Here is a 6,939-nt window from a genome sequence, read left to right as displayed (position 1 = left end):
AATATAGATAAGCATCATATTCCAAAGATGAATGCAAAGTAAGAACAATTCGTAAGGATATAATTAAAACCATATTACCTAGACAATCCAATATATAAAAAACAGTTTTCGAAGAGCAAAGAGATTGATGGTGCAAGAGAAACATGGTAAGTTTCTCAGTATTTGTAAGTTTCACAGTATTTCCAGAGGGAAAGAGAATGACAGATACTAGAAACTGTGGAAGCTGGAGATGAAGGAGTTATAATTACAGTGTATCATGAATGCCACATACAAATGATGATCCAGAAATTATACTGCAACACAAAACCAATACTTAAATTGTTGACCCAATTTTGGTATCCAGTACGATTATTAATTTTAGTGGCTGGTGGTGTTTCATCAAAATCCTTGGGCCTGGCCCCATTTCCAAAATATATAGGAGCTGATAGCAAATGTGGTCATGAACCTTTGTTGGGAGCTCTAACAAGCATCCTGCGGGCAAGAGTCCTTCACATGTTCATTCTTATGATGATAAAGCTGAAAATACTGACAGGAAAAAAAATTGGAAAAAAAAAAAGTTTTAAGACTGTGAAGTATTTTTTTTCTGTCGGAGAGGTTTGAAATACTGTTCTGATTATGCCGCATTCTTGATGGTGATGACATTTGAAACATGCACAGTGTATAATAAACCAGAAGACCTGAAAGTTTGGTGGGGGAGAAGACAGACCTGAAGAGCCATTGCATTGCATTGCATTGCATTGCATTCCCTCACCTCTTCTTCAACACTCACAGCCTTGGGGCCGCGATACCTCCCTGGGGAGCCTGTGCCACGGCTCCACCACTCTCTGCGGCCACAACCTTTTCCTCCTGGCCAACCTCAAGGACGGCTCTCACAGGACACCCACCCCAGCAGCACACCCAGCCCCTTCCCCGGACCCAACACACCCCCTCCCCACAAAGCCCCTCCACCGACAGCTCTTTCTTTCCTCACAGCCACCTGCAACCACGCTCCCTCCCTCCACGCACACTCCCCGCACCCTCACACCCTTCGCCCGCCACCACGGGCCTCAACCCACGACACCCCCAGTCCCGTTCCCCACCCGCCGCCAGCCCCGGCGTGCCGTTGCCGCGGTAACGCCGCCCGCCCTCTCCCTCCGCCCACTGGCCAGCCCACAGGGAACGGACTGAGCTGCCGGCCAGTGAGGGGCCGGCAGGCAGGCCGGTGGCGCACGCAACAGCCAATCCGCCGCCGGGGCCTGGCGGAGCAGGGCGGGGCCGGGTCCCCGCCTGGCCCGCGGCTGCGCTGGGCGGGGGCGGCGGCCGCCCCGGCGGCTGCCGGGTGCCGGGAGCCCGGGCAGGGGGACCGGGGGTCCCCGCGGGTCCCGGAGCAGCGGCGGGATCCCGTCCTCGGGGATAAACACCTGGGAGAAGCTGGGAATTCCCCCGCTCGGAGCTGGAGGAGGAGGAGACAGAAGCTCGGAGAGGCTGCGGGGAACACAACCCAGCTCTGGTTTCCTTCCCATAGAGGAATTGTCAGAGAAACTGCTGATCTTCATCAAGCGGTTTCCCGAGATCGTGGCAAAGGCCGCGTTTCCAGAGAGCTGAGAGGGTCTCTGGCCCGGCTCCCAGCCGCTCCCGAGGACGCGCCGCGACTCCCGTCCGGTCCGTGCGGAGCGGCGGGGAGCAGCTGCCCCGGGACGGGGTGCGGGCCGGGAGGAGAAATCGCTTGTCGGGCCGGCTTTGCTCTGGGTGTCCAGCCTCTGCTGTGTGCCGATGAGAAACCAAGAAAGCAGGTGTTTGTCAGGCTGGATAGAGTAACGGCGTGGGAATTTGCCCGTCTGCGGTGAGCCTTGACAGAGAAGTTGAGAGTGGTCATGCTATTTCCACTTTTTTTTTTTTTTTTTTTTCCTAAAAGCAGAATCGTCATAGTGAAAGTATTAGCGGGCCGTGACTCCTTCCTGCTCAGGGAGCTCTGGAGCGCACTTGACTTTCTGACACACGCTTGTAAATGGTACTTCTCGTGACGTGCGCTGGTGCCGCTGCTCCTGCGGCACTTCAACAACCGGTGAAAATTGTCCTGGTTTCAGCAGCTGATCGTCAGCCCCTCTCTTTGGGGCAAGACATCTAGCTGATGGAGAAAAACAAAAGGCTCCTTTTCTCCTCTCCCACAACCACTCGTGGCATCAGGTGAGGTTTGTACAAAGGCTTAAAACGGCGAGCTGAACTGTGTAAGTTATTCTCGACGCGCTAAATACTAGCTCGTGGTTCAGGGACCAGTAACACAATCTTTCTTGCTCATTGTCTTGAGCTCTGCTACATTATGCCATCGTCCAGTGCGAGACGTGCTCAGTTTCCTCATGCGCAAGGTCAAGTTCATTATTCCATAAAGCCAAAAGACCTAAGGGATAGGCTGAAAGGCATCACGCCGAACACAGAGGTGCAGGTTTGACTTGCAACTTGCACAAGGTATAGTGGTTATTTTTTTTAGTCCTTTATTAAAATGCAGCATCACGTACAACACAATGAACCGTTTCCTAAGCAAAAAGAAATCAAGACTTTAAGGGGAGGGAAGAGACATGCCATCTTCTCTAAGCTACGTGGCATAGAATTACAGGTTCCGCTCTCCTTTTAGCATGGTCTTAATTATCTAAGAGGAGCAAAATGATCTTTAAAATGCGTGGCTGTTTTTCCAAGTGTTCTCTGATAAAAGCACTCTTTGATCGTTGTTGTTCTGAATAGTGATACTTGAGGTCTTCTCTTTCGGCAGAGGATGCTAAAAAGGTGGCTGTCAAAGAAGAAAAATACAATCTGGGTTACGAAGCAGCGTACGGAGAAGCTTCCTGTGACCATGTGCCGTACAAAAGCGAATGGTGCTGTTTCTCTTCAAATGGAACTGGTGAAGTTCAGTGCTTGGGGCGTTTGGCCTGTAAACCGTTACCCCTTGTTGAAAAATAGAGGAAAGATGGAAACTGCAAGTATCTTTTTTTGTAATTGTTTAGGGCTTGTTTTGGGAGGTCAGAGGGCTTTTCGCTAGTGGTGTCATCTGTATTTTTAGTTTTAGTGGTATCGGTTGCATTTTTTTAAACTGTATTTCGTTTTGTTTGTTTGCTTTGGCAGCCATCGATCCACAGAGCTGCAAAGGGTTGTCCTTCGGCGAAGTTCCTAATGGACAACAGCTGACCCGCTCCTCTGCAGACCAGATTCCAGAGTTCGGTGCTGGTTTGACACAGGAAGAAGAGGGAAGCGGCACCTCAGAGCCGTTTCTTCTCGGCCATCTGTATGTGCTGCGGTTTTTATGCAGCAATCAAGATTGGTACCTCAGCTCTCCAACGGAAGCACATTAACAGTATTTTATCTCCACTAGTTATTTTATTATAGCCCAAAGTAAGTGTGCGGTAGGCTCAAATCAATGAACTAGAGGATTTTAAGAAGCTGTCCAGACTTTCTGAAAAAAAAGTTAGCCCTTTTTTGTAGAGGAGTTTTATATTTAATGTATACCACTTCTTGTATTTTTTGACAAATTGTTTTCTCATTTGTGAAGATTTCTTTGGGGCGTTAATTTTATTCCATAGATCGTCATGTAGCAGCAGCAGCAGTATACTTTTTACCGACACCTCAAAATTCGGATAAGCTCATCATCCTTTTCTATCCAAAGGGGAAAATGGGAAACGCACCCTTATCTTACATGAAGTGGTGGTTTTAATCACACACGGTTAAGCAAATGGTGCTTTTTAAGTCTGCCTTTTACCTTGAAAAGTGCAGAAAGTTGCATTCTGCAGCTGTGAGTAACGCATGTTTTCTGGGTGGGATGAGGGAGCTCTGTCTAAGTAGCGATTGGACCATATCCAGGATGAAGGGAGGGGAGACATCATCCCGAGTCACAGCACCAGGGAGGAAAATTTGTGTCGCACTGGACAGGCCCTAAATAGGCTAGCAGAGCCATTTTAGGGTAAGGCGTCCCTGCTGCTTCATCTCTTTCCCCCTTAAATTCCAATGCAATCCTTATAAACAAACGGTGGTTCTAGAATTCTGCAGCATTTAAACTCTCAGTCATTTCTGCGTGATGAGCCTCTTCACCTGGCCTTTGACCAGGAGACGAGCCCTTTGAACACGTGACATTGCAGGGAACGGCAAGACCTTCTTCTCTCTAAAACACGTGTACAGCTACATCGTTGACATTCGGTACGGTCAGAACAGGGTGAAGGAGGTTTGCGGTTTGGCAGCTGTTAACATTCAGTTCTCTTCAATCTCTGAGACCTTGGAGGGTGTTCTCATTCCTCTTAGAAGGAAAAATCACTGAGTTAAACCTAATGGCAGCAGTTCCAAGACTAAGAAGTCAGCCGTTAGGAAGTACAGCTCTTTTCCGAGGAGCTTGCTTAAACAAGACACGTTTTTGGCCAATATTAGCGACTGAGAAAGCACTGAGATTCCACGCTTGTGCCCGACCATCTTCTTTCCCTCTTCCATCAGGAGGGAAGAGATGAAGTAAAAGCAATAAGCTGATCAAAACGTGAACGTTTTGGGGATCTTACGACAGTAGGTGCTTCACAGACTTGAAAAATAGATACGAACGGTATCTCCACAACGTGCGCTGGCCAGAGATTCCTGTACCGGTATGTTTTATCCTTTCCTCACAGACAGCGACAGCTGTCAAGCATTGAGTGGAGCCAGTCGGTGTCGATTCTAATCCTGCTGTCGCAGCTCTCACTGAGATCACGTGCTGTTGACCCGGTGCGAGGCGGGCACGATGTTTACAGTTTTCTTCCCAAATTATGTGGCTTAATTCTGAGCGTCTTACATCGAGAGAGCGTGTGTTACGATCCCGATCATGTTTATTAGCGTCAGCCAAAAGCCATTCAGTGTATTGTCCAAAAGGTATAGGATTTGCCTCGTCTATAATTTAAAGTGTACCGTATCGTGTATTGCTGTTTACGTGGATGTTTTCCTGCAGATGCTCAAAGTATCTTGCATCAGGGATGTGTTACAATTCCATTTTCTTCTTCAGCAAAACTTGACGTCTGTAATGAGTATGTATGTAATGTATGTATGCTAAGTATGTAGCACAGTAGGGTATAACTACTGTAAGACTACCCTGTTCGATTGGAAGGGAAAGGTCTCTGGAATGGCGTCACCTGCTAGGTTCTCTAGGTATCAAATACAGCAAAGTGTACAACGACCGTTTCGCTCAGTATTGCCATTCTATGTGTTCTCCCTCAGAACCGGTGCTTTTTTTCGTGACGGTAACACGAAAGTTCTTAATCTGTCCTAAATCTATCCATGTTTCACAATAAAATCAGGAGTTGTGCTGCGGTGACCTAGAATGTGCTTTCGCATCTCGCTCGTGGGGGTCTAAACACACAGCGGGACGTGTAACGCGCAGAAACTCTGCCCAACAGTCACCCTGCCACAGAACTCATTAAAATGCTGCATAAGTTCTCCTTTTGAGCTGTTGAATGTGGGCTAGGCAACTGAAGACCCCTCGGATGTGTTAGGTTCGTGCAAAAGAAACGGCGGTTTTTGCATCGTTGAAATTTGCCATTTGATACTGGAAATGTTCTTTAAAAAATGACGTTATGTTAGACATCCGAATGTGCTTTTCTCACTTTCTGGGCTTTTTGCTGCTGATTTATTCCTTGCCATTTATATTTATTTTAAGACTGTGGAAATGATGTTAGACAAAAAGCAAATTCGAGCAATTTTCTTACTCGAGTTCCAAATGGGTCTTAAAGCAGCAGAGACAACTCGCAACATCGGCAACCCATTTGGCCCAGGAACTGCTAACAAACGTGCGGTGCGGCGATGCGGCGATGCATCAGTTTGGCCAGTTTGGCAAAGGAGACGAGAGCCTCAAAGATGAGGAGCGTGGCGACCGGCCACGGGAAGTTGACGTCGACCCATCGAGAGCAACTGTCGAAGCCGACCCTCTTCCGGCTACACAAGAAGTTGCCAAAGAAGTCGACGTCTACCGTTCTACGGTCTTTCGGCACTTGAAGCAAATCGGAAAGGGGAAAAGGCTGGGTAAGTGGGTGCCTCATGAGCTGACTGAAAATCCAAAACGTAATTGTTTTGAAGTGTCACCTTCTCTTATTCAGCACAACAATCCATTTCTTATCGGATTGTGATGCGTGACAAAAAGCGGATCGTATGCGACAACTGACAATGACCGTCTCGGTGGCTGGACCGAGAAGAACCTCCGAAGCACTCCCAAAAGCCAAACTTGCACCAAAAAAAGGTCACGGTCACTGTTTGGTGGTCCACCGCTGGTCCCATCCACCACAGCTTTCCGAACCCCGGGCAAAGCCATGACATCCGAGAAGGACGCCCAGCAAACAGATGAGACGCGCTGAAATCTGCAAGACCTTCAGCCGGCATCCGCCAACAGAAAGGGCCCAGTCCTTCCCCGTGACAACGCGTGACCACACGTTGTGCGTCTGGCGCTTCAAAAGGCAACTGCCTCGGGCTGTGAATGTTGCCTCGTGTGCCATATTCACCTGAGCTCTTGCCAGCCGCCTGCCACTTCTTCAAGCATCTCGGCAACTTTTTGCAGGAAAAACCATTCCGCAACCAGCAGGACGCAGAAAGTACTTTGCAAGAGCTGGTTCAATCCCGAAGCAGGGATTTTTACTCTACGGGAATAAACAAAGCTGCTCCTCATTGGCCAAACCGTGTCGCGTGTAACAGTTCCTGTTTTGACGAATAAAGGCGCGTTTGAGCCTAGTTGTAACGGTTGAAAATGCATGGCCCAAGGCCGCGCTTCCTTTTGTACCAACCGCCCGGCAGCTGGAAGCCGGGCGAGATCTCCTCCCGCACCGAGGTCCGTCTGCCGAGGCCTCGGCATCGCTCCCCTGAGGCTCGTGGCCGGGCAGAGGAGGGCCCGCGGGAGAGTTTCCGCAGCGCTGGGAGGTGCCGCAGCGGTGATGGCCTTGAGAATGGGAGGAGGCTTTGGAAAGGAGAGATGGC

The 6,939-nt window shown here is 49.1% G+C and overlaps 1 long non-coding RNA gene across 2 annotated transcripts; it reads left to right on the top strand.

The window, feature by feature from the left end:
• The first annotated feature begins 1,303 nt into the window (after nt 1-1,303).
• Nucleotides 1,304-6,667, top strand: LOC135987026 (uncharacterized). Of its 2 annotated transcripts, none has more exons than XR_010605942.1 (3): nt 1,304-1,822; nt 2,747-2,950; nt 3,097-6,667. It is a non-coding gene; the product is annotated as an uncharacterized LOC135987026 (long non-coding RNA). The 2 variants fall into 2 exon arrangements; XR_010605941.1 differs by having other exon boundaries at nt 1,304-2,166.
• The last annotated feature ends 272 nt before the right edge of the window (nt 6,668-6,939 follow it).

This window comes from Caloenas nicobarica, chromosome 3, assembly GCF_036013445.1.
Source record: "Caloenas nicobarica isolate bCalNic1 chromosome 3, bCalNic1.hap1, whole genome shotgun sequence".
NCBI classification, from domain to species: domain Eukaryota; kingdom Metazoa; phylum Chordata; class Aves; order Columbiformes; family Columbidae; genus Caloenas; species Caloenas nicobarica.
This window is presented reverse-complemented; position numbering and strand designations above follow the sequence as displayed.